At 40.8% G+C, this 22,676-nt stretch overlaps 1 protein-coding gene across 4 annotated transcripts in view; it reads left to right on the plus strand.

Annotated features, from left to right (window-relative positions):
• Positions 1-22,676, plus strand: part of PTK2 (protein tyrosine kinase 2) — a 305,627-nt gene that overhangs the window by 22,869 nt on the left and 260,082 nt on the right. For all 4 annotated transcript variants that reach the window (XM_058178297.1, XM_058178298.1, XM_058178296.1 and 1 more), the window contains one exon: positions 11,969-12,031. The gene's annotated coding sequence lies outside the window, so the exon portion shown is untranslated. The remainder of the gene's footprint in view (positions 1-11,968; positions 12,032-22,676) is intronic.

The following is a 22,676-nucleotide window of genomic DNA, read 5'->3' on the forward strand; positions in this document are numbered from 1 at the left end:
GTGGCTGGGGATTTTAATTTAATCAGAGATAAAATAGACAGTACTAATCCCACCCGCTGTGGAGGAGCAAATAAAATGGGGATTTTAAATATGTGGATGCTTCGAAACGGCGTGGTTGATGTGTGGAGAGAGGTTAAAGGAATTGAGAGAGTATACACTTTTTTTTCTAAGATATATAATACATATTCTAGAATTGATTATATTTTTCTTTCTAAAGATTTGTTGAATAATGTGGATAAGGTAGATGTGGGAATTTTAAAGATTCTGATCATGCAGAAGTTATGGTGGACTTAGATTTTAATTTTGAGAAAAAGAAGCTATTGGAGATATGACGAAATTGTATAAAAATGAAAAGGATAAAAAATGGATACTTAAAAAATTGGAGGAAAGTTGGAGATTAAATGATAACGGGGAGGTTAAATTTGAAATTGTTTGGGATGCGATGAAAGCGGTGTTTAGAGGGGAGAGTATTAAATTATCAAGTAGGAAACATTAAAATTATAAACTTAAAATGGAAAGAGATAAAAAAAAGATTAAAGAATTGGAAAACCAATTTTGCTTACTAAAGAAAAAAAATTCTTCAGGAGCTTAATATGTTAAGAAATAAAATGATAGAAGAAGATACAGAGTTAGTAAAAGAAATTTGAGATTTTAAATAGGAATTTTTGAATTTAGTAATAGAAATTCTAAATTATTGGCAAAGATGGCGAAAGATAAAGAGAGAAGAGAGAAATTGGAGTTTTGATAGATGATAGAGGTATAAGATGTTATAAAAAATTAGAGAAATGTGAAGTGGTTAGAAACTTTTTTCAGAATCTATATTCAAAGAAACCAATTAATCGGGGAAAATTGCAAAGCTATTTAGAAAAGTATGTGGTGAAAATTGATCAAACATATAAGGAATTGATGGAAGAAGATATAACACAAGATGAGATTAATGGAATAATACAAAAATTAAAATTAGGGAAAGCTCCAGGTGAGGATGGATTACCTGTTGAGTTTTATAAAGAATTTAAAGAATTAATAATACCAAGACTGCAAAAATTATTCAATGGAATATTACATGGTGGGAAGTACCTTCGTCATGGAATAGAACGGTGATATCCCTAATTCCTAAACCAGATAAAGATTTAGAAAGGATTGAGTCCTATCGGCCCATTTCTTTAATTAATCAGGATGCAAAGATATTTACTGCTATTATAAGTAATAGATTAAATAGATTTATAGATAGATATATAAGTTATAATCAAGTAGGTTTTGTGAAGGGTAGATACATGAGTGATATTGTTAGAAGAGTATTAAATATTATAGATGTAGCTGAATATAATGGTGATAAAATTGGTATAGTATCATTGGATATTTTTAAAGCTTTTGATTCTGTACAATGGGAAACAATTAAAGTAATTGTGGAGGCTTTAGGCTTTGGTAATAAGTTTATACATGTTATTTCAAAATTGTACCAAAAGAGCAGTGCAAGAGTGAAGGTGAATGGAATATTAACTGAAGAGATAAAATTAGAAGCTGGTACGAGACAAGGATGTCCCTGTCCCCAACATTATTTTTATTGGCTATGGAAATATTGACAAAATGATAGAAAAGATGAAGAATTAGAAGGATATAAGGGTATAAGATAAATTTGTATGGATGATACTTTAATTATTTTGAAAAATGTAGAAAGATTTGAAAAGATATATAAGCATTTGATAGAATTTGAAGAAATGACAGGATTGAAAGTAAATTGGTCAAAGTCAGAATTATTGATGGATAGTAATGGTAATGAGTCTGAGAATATGCAAGAGCAATTTGGGATAAGGATTAAAACACATTGAAATATTTGGGTATAGTGCTTTCACTTAAGGTTAAAGAATTGAAAAACTTAATTATGATGTGGTGATTAACGAAATTGAGAAGAAGATAGATAAATATAAAATTTTAAAGTTGTCTTGGTTTGGTAGAATTGCAATGTGTAAGATGCCCCCGCCATATCTGCCCCTCCCACTTACCGTACAGATCGAAAAGCCCTCTGAACCTGGAACATCGCCTCCCCGCCGCCTTGGACAAGATAGCAAAGTGCCGCGAACTAGCACAGGGCTGGATCCCTCCCGACGGGTTTTCACCCCACCGTCAAATCCCTCCCTCCCTTAAAACCCCTTATTAAAAATCTATTTAAAAACCCCATAAGTTCTTCTTGCTCGTGCCACCTCTCTGGGTCCCAAGACCCTTCGTTGAGGTAGGCCCTCGATAACGGAGGCCATTCTTGCGGCGGGGAACCTCGCAATCGTAGTAGTTCGTGGTGTATATCTCATGGGCGATAGTCCAGATAGTCGCGGTAAAAGTGTCCATCCTAGGCCGTTCAGAGATGTATCCGTCGTAAACAAAGATCACCAAGGCCCATAAAGATGGCCAACCATATGGGTCCAAGTCCGTAGGAGTCCGTGGGACCACAAGAATGAAAAGGTCTCCCACACTCTCCCGGCTGCGCACCGTTACGGGACAAAGCCCCGTACAGTACGCAAATTGAGATAACGACGTCCATGCCCTCATGCCATCCATGTCTCCTCCTTAAGGCCAGCCGATTATGGTCTTAGTCCTGGGCCCATTTATGGTCTTAGTCCTGGGCCCACTTAGTCCTGGGCCCATTTATGGCCCTAACAAGCCACAGAGCCAATGATGAAGTTGTGGAAGCCATCTCTCAGTTCCAGATGGAGAAGCGACTGAGGAAAAAAGAAATCGACCGCAGATAGCAATTGCGGTGATTATGGCAGGCTGTGGCAAGAACCAGCAATGGGGAGCAATGGGGAGCAAACGATGTTCCGGTCCCCAAGGAGGGAAAAAGGAGGGAGAAAATTGTCATTGGTACATTAAATTTTTTTAAAAGTATATTTTAAAACAAACTACACTATCAAAATGTGTGATATCTATGCTTGAAGGTGACTGGACAGTATGAGGGCTGCCTCTACCAATTCCAATATTTTAAAAAATCACCTGCAGATTATTTGCCCCCTTCCTCCCTGGTTAATTGATAAAAACAAGCGAAAGAATTGTAGTTTCTGTCTGGAAGAAAAGAATGTATTGCTAGCAGATAAGAGGTCCCAGTCTCAGAATCCTCCCCATCTCTCGCTGCCTGATTGTCAGTATTTTAATCCTAAACATAGATTACACTGGCATCCTCAATAGTTTTCTGTAGGATACAGAATAAAAAAGTAATGTATTATGCATGGATCCTTGTTAAAAAAAAGACCCTTTCCTTTTTTGCATTTAAAGGGCTAAAAGATGGAAGAATAGCAGCAAGCAAATCAAACCGACCAGTTCAAACCTTCCTTTGCAGCAAAATAAAATGTGGACTGCATCCAGTACACAAATTCACGAAGAGATAGAGGGTGCACCTGCGCTTTCCAGTCCCCAACAATATAGCAGGCTCTTGCATCCAAAAATATCCACAAATTAAAGGGCACAACGGATTACATAGAGCATGATTAGGAAAGAATGGTAACAAGGTCAAAAATTGCAAAAGAGAAAATCAAAGCAAAGAACTTTTGGAAAAGATAATTGAATTGTGTTGATGATGACTTTGCTCAGTTTAGATATTCATGGTCACACTGCACATGGCCTTCCGTCCTGTAAATTATGGAGTTTTCAATTAACTTTTTTTTAAAAGAGGAAGATGCTTGTTTTATATATGAGAGCATATGCACCAAGACAAATTCCTTGTGTGTCCAATCACACTTGGCCAATAAAAATTCTATTCTATTCTATTCTATTCTATTCTATTCTATTCTATTCTATTCTATTCTATAAAGGCAAATTGAATCCCTGGTTCAACAGGAACCAGAGACAACCATATAATGCATGAGATTAAGCAGTTAAGAAGCAGCAAGCCAGCATGTACTGAACATTTGCATTTCATCACTTCTGTGTGAATTTAAGCACAGTCTTGCATGCACATGCACAGTTGTGTATCTTTGATGTCGCCTCCGGCATTCTTTCTGCTTTTCTATGGAAGGTCATACCTCTCAACCTGATGAGGATCAACTACTTCTTCATAAGAATTGTTCTGATAATTTTGTTACACACACACACACACAAAGAATTTACTTGGCTTCCAGGGTGTCAGGTAATGTGCAACAAGTATGGGAGGATATTCATCTTTCCCCCCCCTGTCTGGTATGCTGCTGACCAGAACATTTTCATGGCCATGCTATTATGTTTAGAACTGGTGAGACCATTGTTGTCTCAGAAGAAATTGATACGATACTAAAAACCAGTTACTTAACAGTAGTTCCCTTTACCTGCCTTCACCAGCAAACCCTAGTGCAGGGGTTTCAAACTGGCAGCCTGCGGAGCGGATGCGTCACGCGCAGGCCATGCCCACCCCAGCTTCATGAATGGGAAAAACAATCGCAAAACATCATGTGATGGCAATGTGATGCAGTAAGTTTGACACCTGGGCCCTACTGTTGCTTTCTCTCTGACAGTCTAACTCTTTTAGCTATGTCTTGTCCATTCCTTGGGAGGAGGGGGAGGATTTTTAATTTCAGATCTTGTTTTGAGATAGAATAAAAGTTCTTCAAAGCCTCGAAGACTTTAATTCCCAAGCCTTGGTTTGGGTGGATGGGAGAGGCTTGTTAGATACATTTTTGCACTGAGTGACCAGATTCCATCTTGTTTTGTTTTCTATTGTATTTTTGTTATTTATTACATTGTGAGCTGTCCAGATTTGGTTTGGGAGTTGGACTGTGCCTAAATTAAATTATCTAAATGAATATAAATTGTGTGTCTAGAAGTGCTACGAGGGCCAGCAGACTAGAAATTAATTGGAATAATTCTCACAAATATTTGGAGGGAGGGATAGAATGTTCTTTTAACATAAAAAGCGCAAGGGAATGGGAGTCAAGGTATTTTTCTCCCTTTATCTAGTGAATTCAATCAGTCGCCATACTATGCTAAGGTAAGACTCATTTTAAACCAAAAATAAGCTAAAGTAAATGGGCTTGGATCTGTCGAGAACACATCGGGGCAAATAGGCACTCCAATACTTGGTACCAGTCACCCTCAGTCCAGCAAAATTACTAGTCCATCTTTTGAGTCCAGCTGCCCCTTTCAGTAATGTATGCTTTACTTTTCAGTCAATCTTTCTCCAAAGGCAGAGTCAGAAATGCTGCTTCTGTGTCAAGTGCTCCTTAAATCCTCTTGGTTGGCTTTGTAACTCCACTGTGATCCCTGTCCTTCAAAATTAATGCATTATGGATATGAATGATCCCACCTGCTGTACTGGTCTAGACAGGAGAATGTGAAGAACAATTCTCCAGTTGCAAGACACATGAAAATCTCCAATCGCAGTTGCAGGAATGAAACCAAACCAAAACCACCCAAATTCAGAAATATTTCTGAAATGCATCCACATTTTGGTGAAATAAAACACTCCCTGAAGTCTGTATCCAAGTAGTTTTGGATACAGACTACTTGAAACTAGCCATTCTGGAGACAGAACAGCTTGTTCATGGAATGTTCTGTAAATCGTATTTAACTATCATCATCTGGGCAGGTAAACCATTCACTAACAACTCTGTTTTGCCTGGATTAAGCTTCGGTTTCTTGGCTTTCATCTTGTCTGCTTTTGTAGCCAGGCATTATTCAACATGTCAGCTGTCTAGTAGAGATCTAAAGTACCAGAGGCAGGCTGAAGCATCCTAGAATTGTACAATTCAACTACATTAAGGAACTTTGGAAACCCTGTTAGCCTAGGGTTGTCCAATCTTGGCCACTTTTAAGACCTGTGGACTTCAACTCCCGAAATTCCTCAGCCAGCAATGCCTTAAAGTTAGCAAGGTTGGACACACTTGCTCTCTAGCCTGTTGCTAGTGCAGTGATCCACTTTTACCACATCCACAAGGAAAGGCCACCCACTCTTGGTTTAAACGTTTTCAGCAAAAAAGGAATTACCTTCTGAAATAGTCTGTTTTGTCACTGTACAGTTTTATAGGAAATAGTTCAGAGGTCCAGCTTTCTTATAATTTAAAATTCATTTTTATTTGTCCCAAATTTTTGGTACGAGTTTGTAAACGAGTGAAGGCAAAATATACATGTTCCAGGATAAAGTTTCAGGATCCAATTTGAGTTGGTTGTTTAGTTCAGGGTCCCCAACCCCTGATCTGTGGAACAGCACTGGTCCACGGCATACCAGCAACTGGCCTGCGCAAACAAGCGGAGCCCCATCCGCGGGATGCAGGCAGCATGCAACACCGTACCCCCTTCAATCCGTGGAAAAACCTTTTTTCCATAGAACTGGTCCCTGGTGCCCAAAAGGTTGGGGGATGCTGGTTTAGTTGAGTTAGTTGTTGACCAAGGACATCCATTCAATTTCTCAGCTACTAAGATTGTTGGCTGAGCAGGGACAAAAATAGCCAGGGAAATGTTTGAAGTCTGGGAAATGAGCTCTTTTGTCAGTCAACAGGAGTTCTGCTTTACCACCTGTTTACCAGGTACTTAGGAGCCAGGTCGCGGGAGCACAATGAAGCAGCAACCAATGAATTAATAGCCAGCCATCACCCCAACCAAAAGCCATACACAACCAAGCACCACATAAATATTATGCATAGAACAGCCTAGTGCACACATTTTGGAGAGAGAGCGAGAGCAAGAGAGATGGGCTCCAGCACAAGTCCGAAAGCTTGGAAAACTAAACCTCTGGTCCTGGTGACCAACTCAAATTGGATCTTGAAAATTTGAATGATTCTGTCTTGTTTTCAGGCAGAGTCTCCCTTCGGCCATCAATCCAAATATGGATTGAAACGGATTTAGAAAACCTTGAAAGAGGATTCTTAATTATTTATTATACTTCTATATTGCCGTGATTTGCAGGAACTCACAGCAGTTTACTACAATAAGAACAGTAAAAATAGAATTAAATGGAAAAACCACAAATCAGAATCTATAAGAAAAGAAATGGATTACTTCCCAAATAGCCTGCAACTTTTTTTCTGACTTCTGAGAGGTCGTCATGATGATTAGCAGTCAGGCCCTGGGTGGGTTGCGGGTATTGTCCAAATACAGGAACTGCAACTAGAAACATTGGCTAATAGTTTTACCTACACTTCATTTTCTTGGAAATGTGGGTCCATTCACTGAATTCATCAGGGAACATGCATCAGGCAGGCTGCTGTCCTAGAATTATTTATTTATTTATTTATTTATTTATTCAATTTTTATACCGCCCTTCTCCCGAAGGACTCAGGGCGGTGTACAGCCAAGATAAAAACAGACAGTACAAAATATACAATTTAAAATACTGATTAAAAAACTTATTATAAAAATAGCCGGGATAGCTCAGGCAGTAGAGAAGCCTGTTATTAGAACACAGAGCCTGCAATTACTGCTGGTTCGAGCCCGGCCCAAGGTTGACTCAGCCTTCCACCCTTTATAAGGTAGGTAAAATGAGGACCCAGATTGTTGGGGGGGCAATAAGTTGACTTTGTAAAAAAAATATACAAATAGAATGAGACTATTGCCTTATACATTGTAAGCCGCCCTGAGTCTTCGGAGAAGGGCGGGGTATAAATGTAAACAAACAAAAAAAAAATGGCCATATATAACTAAAAACCCCATTAAAATTAATAATAAATTTAAAACCAATAAATAAAATTTAGATAAAATTTAGGCCAGCCCCGCGCGAATAAATAGATGAGTTTTCAATTCGCGGCGGAAGGTCCGAAGGTCAGGTATTTGGCGTAAACCCGGGGGAAGTTCGTTCCAGAGGGTGGGAGCCCCCACAGAGAAAGATCTTCCCCTGGGGGCTGCCAGCCGACATTGCTTGGCGGACGGCACCCTGAGAAGTCCCTCTCTGTGAGAGCGCACGGGTCAGTGGGAGGCATAAGGTAACAACAGGCGGTCCCGTAGGTACCCAGGCCCTAAGCCATGGAGCGCTTTAAAGGTTGTAACCAAAACCTTAAAGTGCACCCGAAAGGCCACAGGCAGCCAGTGCAGTCTGCGCAGGAGCGGTGTTACACGGGAGCTACGCGGAGCTCCCTCTATCACCCACGCAGCTGCATTCTGGACCAACTGCAGTCTCCGGGTGCACCTCAAGGGGAGCCCCATGTAGAGAGCATTACAATAATCCAAGCGAAAGGTAACGAGCGCATGAGTGACTGTGCACAAGGCATCCCGATCAAGGAAGGGGCGCAACTGCCGAACCAGGCGAACCTGGTGGAAGGCCCTCCTGGAGACGGCCGTCAAATGATCTTCAAACGACAGCCGATCATCCAGGAGAACACCTAAGTTGCGCACCCTATCCTTTGGGGCCAGTAACACGCCTCCAACAGTCAGCCGCGGTTGCAGCTGACTGAATCGGGGTGCCGGCATCCACAGCCACTCCGTCTTGGAGGGATTAAGCTTGTTTAGGTTTGATTGTCATTTGGATTTTTGTTTTTTCAGATGCAACATTGTGCCATCTGAAAATTTGCGCCATCTGTTAATTTGTAGATTTGACTTAAGTAAATGTGGAAAAAAGTTGCTCCTGAATATGTGAACCGTGGTAGCATTTCTGTAACACGAACTGTGTAAAGTCCTCGACTTAGGAGCACAATTGAACTCCAAATTTTTGTTGCTAAGTGAAACATTTGTTAAGTGAATTTTGCTCCATATCACGACCTTTTGTGCGACAGTTGTTAAGTGAATCACTGCAGTTGTTGATTGTTAAGTGGATCTGGCTTCTCCATTGACTTTGCTTTTCAGAAGATCACAGAGGGTGATCACATGACCCAAGGACACTGGAACCATCATAAATATGAGTCAGTTGCCAAATTTTGATCACGTGACCATGGGGATACTGCAACAGTCATGTGAAAAATGATCATAAGTCACTTTTTTCAGGGATGTTGTAACTTTGATCGGTCACTCAATGAACTGTTGTAAGTAGAGGACTACCTGTAGTTTTCTTTAATATCACTCCTTGTAGGGTGGAATCTGTACTTCTCTAGATGCAGCTGAACATCTTTTTTCTACCAAATGTAGGGAACATTAATTAACCAGAGCTGGTTGGTTGAACTTGACCAAGCAGCTAGTCCACATTATTGAAATAGGGGAAATAGGGTTGTGCTCTTGTGATGCAAATTCCACCTCTTTTGCATACAAGTTCTTTATTGTCATCTTTGTACAAAAGGTGGGTTAGGTTCTTCTCAACACAAGGCTGGCTGCTTTCATTGTTTGCCATCCATCTCTTGTGTTACTAAGTCTTAATATATGAAAGTCATATAAAGAAGACAAACCTTTATTGCTTTCTAAGAGTCTAGCCATCCTGTCGTTGGAAACTCCTGAGGTTTCTTCAATGGGTAGTTGAACATTGCCTTTTCTACATGTGGCACATTATGCGTGCTCATGTTTGCTCAGTGTGGAATTTAAGAGACGGATAGAAGCATACTGCAGGTCAGGTTGGCAAATAAGTGAATGAAATATATATCCCATTTGATTAATTTGTAGATTTGACTTAAGTAAATGTGGAAAAAAGTTGCTCCTGATTATGTGAACCATGGTACCATTTCTGTAACACGAACTGTGTAAAGATTTTAGTCTAAAAATTACTGTCTGAAATGGCTTGTACGTTGTCAATACATTTTAGGTGGAGAGGAAGTAGAGTAGGTGAACCAAATTGCATTATATGTTCACTCTCTTAGATATACCCAAGATCCATTCAGTAATTTACAGCACCAAAGTATGGAAACTTAACCATCAGGATAGTAAGAAAGCTGATAAACTTGGTTTCTAGGTATTCAATAAAATAGCTTAGATCTAATATGGAAAAGAGTGATTTTACGGATTGATGGTCGGGCATAAGGGAGGCATAATCTCCAAATACTTTGCTTTGAAAATAAGAAATATGTAAGAGTGGTAGAGAACAGTGTTATAGCAGAGGCTGTTTTGGAAGGAAAGAGCAGGAAAACCAGTCTTGTGCATAAAAAATGTGTGGTCATTTCTCATGATTTGATGCTTTAGTTCAAAGGGAATAAAGTCCTTTTAACTTAGTCTGAGTTCTTTTTAGGGCTTAGACACATTCCACGTCTCAATAGGAAACTCTAACCAGAAGAAAGGCAAGCCTGGGGAACTACAGTTTGAAGCACCTTCAAAACTCTTGGGTGTGGCCCTTAGAAGCTTCCAGAAATTGTTAATTGAATCTTTAAACGTAGCAGAGAAAATGCATTTAACATATGGATGGGGAAAAGAGTTTAACTATGCTGAATTTTAAATTCAGTTGTAAATGAAATCAAATTTTGGGTTGTTTTTTTCCCCCTGGCTATGCTTACTGCTTTTGGGATTGTGGTTCTCACACTAAGTTCTTACGGTGTTAGCTTGGAAAAGGTTAGTTTAGGTTTCAATGTTAACCTACTAATAAACTGGTATTTAAAAGATGTAACAATTACTGTCAGTATCATTAGGTATAAAGTCTTGATTTCTTTTAAACCATTTTTTCCTTTGGTGGGAGAAATCCTAACTTCAAATAACTAGCATAGAAATGGGAACAAATATTCTTGAGAAAGATAACCTTTGCCAAAAATAAATAAATAAACACACACACACACACACACACACACACACACACACATCATTATTATTGCTGTTGTTGTTGTTGTTTAAATTTCTATACCGCCCTTCTCCGAAGACTCAGGTGAGTGCTCTTGCACTGATAAGAATGTTTATTGTTACAGTTGATGTAGTGGTAGTATGTTAACTTCAAGAAGGTGCAAAAATACATTTAGAGTGCCAGATTGCTTTACTTTTTTTATTTTTATTTTTATTGAAAGAGTTTTAAAAAACAAAAACATTTTTCCCCCTTTTTTCCCCCTCCCTCCCCAAAAAAAAACAACAAAAAAAACCCCTCCCCCCCCCCCCCCCGCTTCCTGGGTCAATCACAAGGTATTGTTATACATAAACCAAGCAAAGAATAAAATTTTCCCTTCCAATCCAAATAACCACAGCCAAAGCTTTTCATCTCCCAACCCCCTCCCTGCTTTACTTTTCATTTTTATACAAAATCTTTTTGTACTTTCCATTTTCAGTACTTGTACATTATTCATTTGAAAACTTTTAAAGTAGAATAGAAATAGAATAGAACAGAAAATTTTATTGTCACTTTAAATATACATTAATCAGCATACATTAAAATGCAATTTAATTCAGCTCTCAAACAATAACCATTATGCATATACCCACATACCCACACACATATATATGATACAGAGAAACATCACAATCTAGTTTGAATGGCGAAGAAAAAGAATCCTGCAAGTTCACCTGACGGATGGCATAGGGAATAAAACTTTTATAGAACCTGGTAGTCCTAGAAATACGTCGAAACCGCCTCCCAGAGGGGAGCAACAGAAACAGACCATGAAGTGGGTGTGTGGGCTCTCTAACAATGCTTTGAGCTCTTAAGCACAGAGCACTTATAAGCAGCATCCTGAATAATGGGAAGTGAGCTTCCTATAATCTTCTCAGCTCTCCTCACCACTCTCTGTATGGACTTTCTATCTGAGGCACTGCTGCCGCCAAACCAAATGGGGATGTTTTACAGAGGGGCCTCATGCCTCTGTAAAAAGACACTGGTTCACTAAGGATAACGTTTGAAGAGACCAAATCAGATTGTTAGTTAGTACATTCTTTGTAGGTTTGGGCTTTAGTGTGTGTGTGTGTGTGTGTGTGTGTGTGTGTACATGTATAGGCAGCCCTTGTTTAGTGACTATTTCATTTAGCGACTGTTCACAGTTATGATGGTAATGAAAAGTAGCTTTGCAACCTTTCTTCATATTTATGACCTTTGCAAGCTTGTAAAGTCAAGGAAAGTTGAAATAAGATAGTAAGAACAATCATACTTTTACTTAATGATCTAGCTGCTAATCCCAACTGTGGCTGATAAAGCTTACCTCTATACTGAATTGTGTCAAAGAAAATTCCTGATCATTTCCAATTATTATTACAGATTAAAAGAACCATCTGTTTATTGGAACAGGCCTCCTGCTGAGAGCCAGAACATCTTTTCAAAGTAGGTATTCTGTTTTTGTTTTTCCTGCTTGCTGGCATGTAAACGTGGATAGGTTATATTGTATAAACTAGCAGACATTTGAGTAAGGTTTGGGTAACAGTAAGAACTTTCAGGGCCCTTACTCAATTGCATGCTGCACTGTAAGTTTTCTGCAGTGGTAACTTGGGTAATTCCCCTGTACTAACATTCCTTGATGAACATCTTAATAATTTTAGATATTACAGACTTATAGCTATTGGAAGGTATTTCTCAAGGCTTGAGCTTCTCATGCGTGGAGAATGCCTAGTTTCAGCTGCATTTTTGAATTTCCTCTCGCATCAGCATCAGAGGATCAGTATAGCTGTAGAAAACGTAGGATATTTTTTAAAAGTTTATTTGAGGAACCCCACCTGCCCATCCCATTAGGTCTGTCAGGAAGAGCATGCCGTGGGGGTCTCGCCAACAAAAGAATGCCGCTTACAGGAACCAGCAGGAGAGTCTTCTGTGTCGCAGAATATCATTCCCCTTAAGACAGTGGTGAAATCTGAACCTTTTTTTTACTTTTAAAAGCATTTCAGCTGAACAGGTTGTAAAAAATGCTTTTGAAAGTAAAAAAAAAGGCTCTGACGATTGCGTGGCTCAGCTGTGATCTTCAGAGGCTTTTTTTAAACCTTTTAAAAGCATTTTTTACAACCTATTCCTACCATTTGGGCAGGAAAAGCGAGCGAGCCGGAAAGAAGCGGCAAGCAGCAGACCGGGCAAGTGGGTGGGCATAGGCGCGGGCGGGGGGAGTGATTTTGTTACCGGTTCTCCAAATCACCCGCCACCATCTCTACCGGATCGGCCAATTCGGTCCGAGCTGGGAGTATTACACCCCTGCCTTAAGATCAGATTGGCCCCAACCTTGCTGGATTTCCAGAAGGGCCTGTGGGTGGCTTTGCCTTGTGCCCTGGGGATCTGGGAATGTGGGTGTGGTAGGGAAACTGATTGCACCTTCCTGTGGATTATGTTTTGCTTTTTATTATTTTTGGTTATGTTTTTGATTATTTTGTCCTATATTTTGATGTTTTTTTTAACTGGGTACAGTTAAATGGTGACAGTTAGGATAAACCTGTAGCTTTTCCAGTGTTATCGACTACTCAGACTAGGGCTCTCTGTGTCTAAAGCCTAGCATCTCTTTCACCTTGTACTCTTGTTCCCTGTTTACCAGTTTGGGAGGTGTGGAGGACACTTGTGAACACAGAATGTGTGTGTGTGTGTGTGTGTGCGCGCGCCTCTTCTCCATAGTGGTGGAGACAGCAGCCAGGCATGAGTTGTACTCATCCATTCAGATTGTAGGACTGAGTCTGTCATAGTTGTTAAGTCCTGCCCTTGTTGCTAGGGGCTTCAAACAAGAAGCTGCATCTCAGGTAAGACCAACACCAACTTTTATAAGCAAAAGTCTGATGGAATACAAAATGAAATCGATGTTGTCAATTGCAAACGAAATGCTGCTGGGTTTATTTGCTTAGTCACCGGGAAAGAGCCAATAAATTTAGAGTCTAGTTTCTTGGAAGATCTCGTGGAAGTTAGAAATTTGGTAGAAAACCACACATCATCCCCTTCTGCAATTTTGGCTCTCATCTGCATGCATCTAGTACTTTTTTTGGATGCAACCTTTGCTAGTTCAAGATGTTTCTTTCAGATGTGTTCGGTTGCCTGCCTATGGTGCAGGAAAGCATTTTCGTGCCTGGTTGTTGTTGATAAGATTTGTGGATGAAACCTATAAGTTGCTTGGAATGGGGACATAACAAGAGAGGAATTGTGAAAGAAATCAGCAAGCCCAATTGTCTTATTGGTAAAAAAAAACACTTAAATATTGCTGTGATAGTTAACTATCACAGTTAACTAACATTTAACTATTAAATTAATAGTTAAATATTTAGTTAACATTTATTTATTTAGTTAAATAACTATTTAGTTAACATAGTTAACTAACAATTAACTATCATAGTTAACTAACATTGGCCTTTTAGACGATGGGAGAAAGACAAATGAATTTTAATACTTAATAAGTGTAAGAGGGTTAATAAGTTCCAAAATTTGGAAGTGAATTGATGAGCAAGCACTTTGCCTTACTTGAGTTCAGCTGAGGTTGTTTTAATTTAGCCAGACTCCAGAAACCAGCAGATTTCAGTGGATTCTCCAGCTGGGTAGTATCAAAGAGAGCCAGTTTAGTCTAGTGCTGGATAGTGTATGCCAGTGGTTTTCAATCTTTATAGTGCTGCGACCCCTTTAATACAATTCCCCACGATGTGGCGACCCCAACCATAAAATTATTTTTGTTTTGAAGTTATCGTGCCTGAAGCCGTATTGGCTAGCGATCTGAACTGCTTGCGATTGCCTTGAGGACAGAGGCATTAAAGCGGAGACTCCTCCGCTATTAAGTTTATCGCGCCTGAAGCCAGATTAGGCTAGCGATTGGGAGTGATTGCAGCTGGTTTGAGAGGGAGACATCAGAGCAAAGATTTCTCTCTTTTTTAATTGATCGCGCCTGAAGCCGAATTCGGCTAGCGATTTGAAGAGCCTGCAGCTGGTTTGTGGAGTCAACCACTGGAGCGCGATTCTTCGACTCACAAGTATACTTCCCATATTTCCGATGGTCTTAGGCGACCCCTGGCAAATCGTCATTCGACCCCCAACGGGGTCCCGACCCACAGGTTGAGAACCGCTGGTGATATCAGATGGAAATAATCTGATTTCTAGTCCTGCCTTAAACATGGAAGCCAGCTGGGAGATTTGGGACCAATCACCTTCACACTGAAAAAGATGGTGGCAAATCATTTATGAAATTGTTAAGGTAAAGCATCTTTCATTGGCTGAAGTGGACTTTCAGAAGTATATTGTATTAAGTCTGAAGGCGACAATTTGTGGTATTTCTTAATGTATTTACTAGAATGAACTCTAGATCAGGGATTCCCAATCCCCGATCTGTGGGGTCTGCAGCATGCCAACAGCAACTGGGCCAAAGCCCCATCTACAGTATGGAGGCAGCATGTAAAACCACACCCCTTTGGTCCACGGAAAAACCTCTGTCCACGGAACCGGTCCCTGGTGCCCAAAAGATTGAGGGTCGCGGGTCTAGATCATTTCTTTTGGATTGGTTTTCTAAGAAAAGTTACTCTGCGAATTTTGCACTTGGCTGCTAAAGTGACACCAGATGAGGAACTGTATAAAAAGTGATTTGGAGTGTGGTTTTACTCTGGTGCATTCTTGTTTTTGTGTGTGTGAGGGAGGGGCTTCCTTTCATTTTTGATAAATTGTGGGTTTGGGACTCAGCTCTTACTGTAAAGTGATGAAATATGGCCAGATTCAATTTATGGCAGCTTGCTGACCCACCCAAAAAGCAGTTGTGACTCATTGGCTTGTCATTTTCTGCAATTTGAGAACTGCTGAATTATATTGTCAATTTATGAGAAAGTCAGAAAATAATGAGCCAGAAATTTAATTTCCATTGAAAAATCGATATTTTCTTTTTGGTCTCTGTCATTTGTATTTAATCCTGCTTGTAGAAATTTGTTTCATTTGAGATTATTGTTGAAAATCCTGCAAAACAAGTCAGGAAGAGTTTTAGCAATGTGCTTTATTGGTTTTCTTCGTGTTCTCACACACGAGTCATCAGCCAGCACTTTACTTTGGATAAATAACTTGTAGAGTGCAGTATAGCATTCCCTTTGATCAAGCTTAGTGACAGAAGTTCCACTATGGATTCTATTCATGGCTGCTCTGGTAAAATGCAAAAAAGCAAAAAACAAAAAACAGCATGGTAAGTATTTTAAAACAGGGTTCAACCTTTGGTCCATGGACCAGCATTGGGCAGCGGCATGCCAGAAACTGGGCTGCGCAAACAAGCGAAGCCCCATCCGCAGGAGGCAAGCAGCACACAGAACCACGCCCCCTCTGGTTCACGGAAAAACCTTTCTATCAACATGTCAACATATCAACATGCAAGCATATATAAAGGTAAAGGTAAAGGTTCCCCTTGCACATACGTGCTAGTCGTTGTCGACTAGCTGCAACTTAGCCATTTCAAACCCCCCCCAATCCATACATGCAGCAGACTGACACCCACTATGAAGATGTAGCACGACCACAAACACGAAGCCAAACAACAGAAATGCAGCTCACCAGCTCAAATCCCCCTGCAACTCAGACTAATCTGAGCACAACCAAGCCCCCACCCAAACAGGACACACCCTCAGCCAATCAGAGCACAAAAAAACCCCATCCAATCAGAGCACAGCCAAGCTCCCACTCAATCAGTTCAAACCCCCACTAGCAGTTAAAAAGGAAGAAACAGCTACAATCACACATTGCTCCCAGAAGCACGAAGCTGAAGCCTGAAGATGACGAATGAGACTTCGTCGAAACGTCGCCAAGACACTTCCAATTTTACGCGGGAGAAAACCCGAATAACCAAAGACATACATACATATACATACATACATATATATATATACTGTCCATATACAGTACAACTAATTTTTACTATATAAGAGCTGTGGTGGCTCAGTGGTCAGAGATGCAGTACTGCAGACTACTTGTGTTGTCTGCCAGCTGCCAGCAATTCAGCAGTTCATTTCTGATTGGATCAAGGTTGAATCAGCCTTCCATCCTTCGGAGGTGGGTAAAATGAGGACCCAGATTGTTGGGGGCAATAGACTGATTCTATAAACCGCTTAGAGAGGGCTGTAAAGCACTGTGAAGCAGTATGTAAGTCTAAGGGCTATTGCTATTTGCAATTAAATTAAATTCGTGATCTTGCATTTTGATCTTATATATAAGGGTGCAATATTGTATGAATGTTAGAATAAGACCAGCCTTTGAATAAATAAGGTTTGATTTTCTTGCAATTTCTGAAGTTCTGAAATCTCGATATTTGCATGTGCCTTTCTCCTTTATTGATATGCCTTTCTGTTTTCAAAAGATTTTATAGAGTTAATCGATTGTGTGCCATCATGTTGTATCCGACTGCTGATGACAGCATAGATTTTTCTCCATGATGATGACCAGGTCTTCCAAATGTCTACTCATTGCCATTGTAATTGAGTCTCTTCACCTTGCTGCTGGTTCTTCTCTTCTTCTCTTTCTTTCTATCTTTCCCAGCATTAGAATTGTCTCTAGGGAACTCGGTCTTTGCACAATGTCTCCAAGGTAGGAATAATTTGAGCCTGGTCATTTATGCCTTGAATGAGAACTTGGGGTTGATTTGATAATCCGTAATGTAACGTAACGTAACATAACATAACAACAACAGAGTTAGAAGGGACCTTGGAGGTCTTCTAGTCCAACCCCCTGCCCAGGCAGGAAACCCTACACCATTTCAGACAAATGGCTATCCAACATTTTCTTAAAAATTTCCAGTGTTGGAGCATTCACAACTTTTGCAGGCAAGTTGTTCCACTTATTGATTGTTCTAACTGTCAGGAAATTTCTCCTTAGTTCTACGTTGCTTCTCTCCTTGGTTAGTTTCCATCCATTGCTTCTTGTTCTACCCTCAGGTGCTTTGGAGATTTTATAGACTCCCTCTTCTTTGTAGCAACCCCTGAGATATTGGAAGACTGCTTTCATGTCTCCCCTAGTCCTTCTTTCCATCAAACTAGACATACCCAGTTCCTGCAACCATTCTTCATATGTTTTAGCCTCCAGTCCCCTAATCATCTTTGTTGCTCTTCTCTGCACTCTTTCAAAAATCCATTTATTTGTTTTCTTGGCTGTCCACTGTATTCTCAGGAGACACGCACACTTTCCGAGAATTGAAATGACTACCAGAAACGTATCTGCTGCATTAAAGATGGCACTGAAAAGGAAGATAATCTAGACCAGGGGTCACCAACCTTTCAGACCTCAGGGACCACTAAATTCATAATTTTAAATCCCGCGGACCACTAATACGATCTGCCTGGGTGGGCATGGCTAGGTGGTCATGTGACTGGGTGGGCAGGGCCAATTTGATGTCACTCATGTTGAGGGGCATCTCGCTGGCCTCTACTTGCCCCTCCCCTCCCAGTCGCTCCTTGCTGCCCACCCGGGTTCCTTAGGGCCCCAACAGGAAGCAGTTGTTGGAGCTAAGCAGCCACCACAAGAAAGAGTTGGCAGAACAGCTCAGTTCAAATTGGATCTGACTGAGGAGGCTCAGTAGAAGCACCTCACTGAAGACTAGGGGCATAGGCTTTCCAAGCAGAGGGAAGACCTGCAGGAGTGCAAGGCCAGGTACCGGCCCCTGGAGGCTCAGCGGGCTGAGATGGTCAGCCAGTTCCAGGCCATGATGCAGTCCCATTGGAATGAGGCCCTCTGGCTCCTTGCCACCAGTGGCACTTTCCTCCAGCCTTTGCCCAAAGCCCCACACCAGGAGGCTGAAGCAGACCCCAAGTCAGAATTTCTGTTTCCCTCCAACCCACACAAAAAGACCTCAAAGGAGGAGACTCTCTGCAGCAACACAAACGTTCATTGCACGTATCCATCCCAGGGGCCATAGTTTGAGGACTCCTGATTTAGTGCAATATAAAAAATACAAATGATTTTTCTGTGGACCACCAAAATTTTCTCTTGGACCACCAGTGGTCCATGGACCACCAGTTGGTGACCGCTGATCTAGACCTGCACATCCTGAGGGTAGGATGCAAATGTCAAAATATTTTTGGATTACCACTGAGAAGGCTTTGTGTCTTGAACACACAGGCCTAACAATTTTTTGTGGCTTAGAAAGATCTGGAGTAAAATTTATAAGGCAGATGGTATGTCCAGAATTAAAGATAATAAAATTTTAAGCTGTAGCCATTTAGCACTTCAATTGTTGAAAGTAATACTTTGATATAAACCTGGAAACCAGTACACTTGATGTAAAACTAAAATTTTTTAGGCTCCATCAATCTGTGTAGAGTTGCAATGTATGGACCATTTTCAGAGGCAGCTTCCGGAGTGCATTGGAGTAGTTCATTGTTCATAGATCTCTAATGCACGTATAATTTAGACATGGTTTGAATACTCCAGAAATTGTACAAGTAAGAAATGTTAAAGAGCTTTGTGCCTGCTAACATTACCTGCGCATCTCTAAACAAATATCATTTAGTTAGCGATTAGCTGAATGTTTGGATGAGAATCCAAATTTCATATTTTAGTTTAATTATAATTAAGCTCGTCTCCGTTTTTTTTTCTTCTCTGCCAAATTGATCAGAGACAGCTAAAATACAGCCACAGCCCTTTGTAGCCCCCGTCTCATTGTGGAGGAACAGGAGGGGAGGAGCATTTTGAGGGCTGTGCTGATCAGTTGGCAGGAGTCTTTACCAGGATCTTCAGTCGGTCTTTATCCCAGTCCACGATTCCATCTTGTTTGAAGGCCAAAAGAGTTCCCTATCAATAACCTCAACGATTACAGACCAGTGGCACTCCTATCACCATGAAGTGCTTTGAAAAACTGGTCTGTCGGCACATCATTTCTGGTCTTCCGCATACATTTGATAAACACCAGTTTGCATACAGAACAAATATATCTATAGAGGATGCTATCGCCATCACTCGTCACTTTCTCCAACTCATTTGGAATAGCCGGGGGGAGGGCGGGGGCATGTGAGGATGGTTTTTGTAGATTTTAGCTCTGCATTTAACACAATTCTTCCACATAGATTAGTGTCTAAACTTATGGATCTTGGGTTTTCTTATTCAATCTGCCTTTGGATTATGGACCATAGAGAGTATTTTAACTTACTGCATCTGTGTATGGTTTCTCAATTGCACAGTGGCAGGTGGGACAGCACTCCAGAGGGTTAACCTCATTGCCCAGAGGTTGCCCTCTCCCCTCTTTGGAAGAGCTTTATAGCTCCTGCTGCTTTAAGAAAGTTCCAAATATCCTTAAAGATCCATCTCATCCTGGATCTCACCTTTTCTTTGAACTATTACCATCTGACAGACGGTACAGGACAATAAAAACAAGGACAAATAGGCTGAAAAACAGCTTCTATCCCACAGGAGTAACTATATTGAATTCTACTGCATAGTGCACTATTAATGCAATATCAGGGGTTTTCAGTGCAATTGTATAGAATGTGAAAGGTGTGTGTGTTTGTGTTTTCTTTTTTAAATATAATGTACACTGAAGATGGCATTTAATTTTTGTTGTACAAGGTGCAATGACAATAAAGTAAACTAAACTAAATAGCAAGGGAAAGTTGTATGGAATGAATGAGGGGAATTGCATTTGTTTTGCAAACTTGTGTTAAAAAGTGAGCCCAAACATCTTAATGTATAGTAAAGCTTGTAAAGGAAACTGCTCTGTGCTATATTGTTACATGTCAGTGCTGATAATTTAGTAGTACCGGAGAGTGTAATTTAAAGGTGCAAATTGAGTGCGGAAAAGAAGGTAAACTGGTGGAAAGCATTTGTAGGTATAGTAGAATATATTTAACTGAAACTACGTATTCACTGTCAGCTATCTGGTAGTGATGTGATGTATTTTTCTCGTGGGGGAATAAAGCTTTATAGAAACTAGAAAGAGTTGACTTGCAACTGGTGTTAGTAATGTGATCTCAAGAACAGTAAACCTTTGTGAGATTGTATTCTGGACTACCATGAGCTACAAATGCCTATGCCCATTAGAAAAGCACTGGCTGCGGTTCAAAATTTATCTATTCTTAAAGTATGGCATATGAAGCTGAGAATCCTGGGTGCTACATAGTAATATAGCCCTTTCCTTCCTTCCTTCCTTCCTTCCTTCCTTCCTTCCTTCCTTCCTTCCTTCCTTCCTTCCCTCCCTCCCTCCCTCCCTCCCTCCCTCCCTCCCTCTTTCCCGGTAGTCCTCAACCTATGACCGGTCAATTAACCATTCAAAGTTACAACACTCCCCCCCCCCCGTACTTAACACCCCAGTCCTGAAGTTACATCTCCTGCAACACCCTAGTGGTTGCTCGCTCTTACAACCAACCGCAGGCACTGGACCTGCTTGCTACCTCACCAAGTTCCATATGGTACTTCCCACCTTCTGTCACCGGTTGCTCACTTAGCTTTTGAAGATTTCCAGAGCTCAGAAGGTCAGGGTAGGGAAGGAGGCTAGGCCACTGCGTTGCTGACCACATGGCACAATCCCACAAATGGCCCATCTTTTTCTGAACGCAAAATAATGCTGGCAAAGCTCTGTTTTCTTTTCCCTGCTAAAGCTAGCCTTAGGTCTGCTGATGTTGTGCTAGTGCAACTCATGCTGACAAAGCTACGTCTGGCTTTATTGCGGAAAATAAACCCTGCCAGCTTTCCTTTCCTCCCTAGATGCTAGTCTTATGTAGGAGATGACCAGGCTGAGCTCGAGGGAGGGGTCAAACAAGTCCCTGCGTGCCCAGAAGAGATCTAAGTCTAGCCCATCTGAGATGCCTCCTTAATTCTTGTTCATTTCCCTTGATCATTAGTAGCTCAGATTTTTGTAGAGAGTTTACATTAAATAACAATAAAACTTTATATTCATTTCAATTGCCTGAATCTCACTCAATCTGACAGTGTTAGCTTCAGTATTGGGATGGGATGGGGAGGAGGTCCAAGAGCAGAGGTGGGTTTCAGCAGGTTCTGACCAGTTCTGGAGAACTGGTAGCGGAAATTTTGAGTAGTTCGGAGAACTGGTAGTAAAAATTCTGACTGGCCCCGCCCCCATCTATTCTCTGCCTTCTGAGTCCCAGCTGGTCAGGAGGAAATGGGGATTTTGCAGAAACCTTCCCCTGGAGTGGGGTTGTGCTGGAGTTTTTACAGTATCCTTCCCCTGCCATGCCCACCAAGCCACACCCACAGAACCAGTAGTAAAAAAAATTTGAAACCCACCACTGCCCAAGAGGCTGTTGGAACCCCAAGGTTAGCAGAACTTGGGATATCTCCCAAGAGTTGAAGTCCACAAGTATTAAAGTTGCCAAGATTGGACACTCCTCCTTTAGGCTATTTATATTTGGATAGATCATGTATTTGGCATTACATTTTCATTTTTTATGGCTATTGCTTCCTGGGAATCCCCTAGGTATGCTCTGCTGCTCTCCATTGAAATGTTAAAAGCTCTTATTTGATAAGAATTGAGAGATCTCCACCCATAATATGGTAGTATGAGGCACGGAATAAGGACGGTGCTTTTAAGAGCCTGGATTTAGCTTTGCAGCTACTGGTAATGATAACAGGATTTAAATTCCCCTCTGACTAGTATTACAAACATTAGCTACATCCACTCAACAAAGGAGTAGGGGGAAAAAAATCATCCTCCTGTAAATAAGATGCTTACCAGCTTTTCCGCATAGAATTGTGTATAATGCTGCTTAAGAATTGCCACTGAGCCATTCCCTTCTGGCTTCTTCATTGGAAGGAAAATCTAAAAAACCTGGAAATCCTGGAGGAAGGTTTGCTATTAAGTCAGTTCCCCCACAAAGCAAGTTTAGACAGTTTTAAAGTCTGGTTTTGACACATTGTGGTCTATGTGGCCTTTAGGTGAGGGTGAACTTTCAGATAAGATAAAATAACTTGTCAAATAGAAACTGTCAGTTTGCTAAATGTTGGAGAAACTTATTTTTATTTCTTTGCTGGCTGACTCCCAGCAATTCTGGGCAGCATCAGTCATCCTTGCCAAAGGCCAGGATGAAATACCAGTGTGGTGGAGGACATTTGAATT

The sequence above is a fragment of the Ahaetulla prasina genome, chromosome 3, assembly GCF_028640845.1.
Source record: "Ahaetulla prasina isolate Xishuangbanna chromosome 3, ASM2864084v1, whole genome shotgun sequence".
In the NCBI taxonomy this organism is placed as follows: domain Eukaryota; kingdom Metazoa; phylum Chordata; class Lepidosauria; order Squamata; family Colubridae; genus Ahaetulla; species Ahaetulla prasina.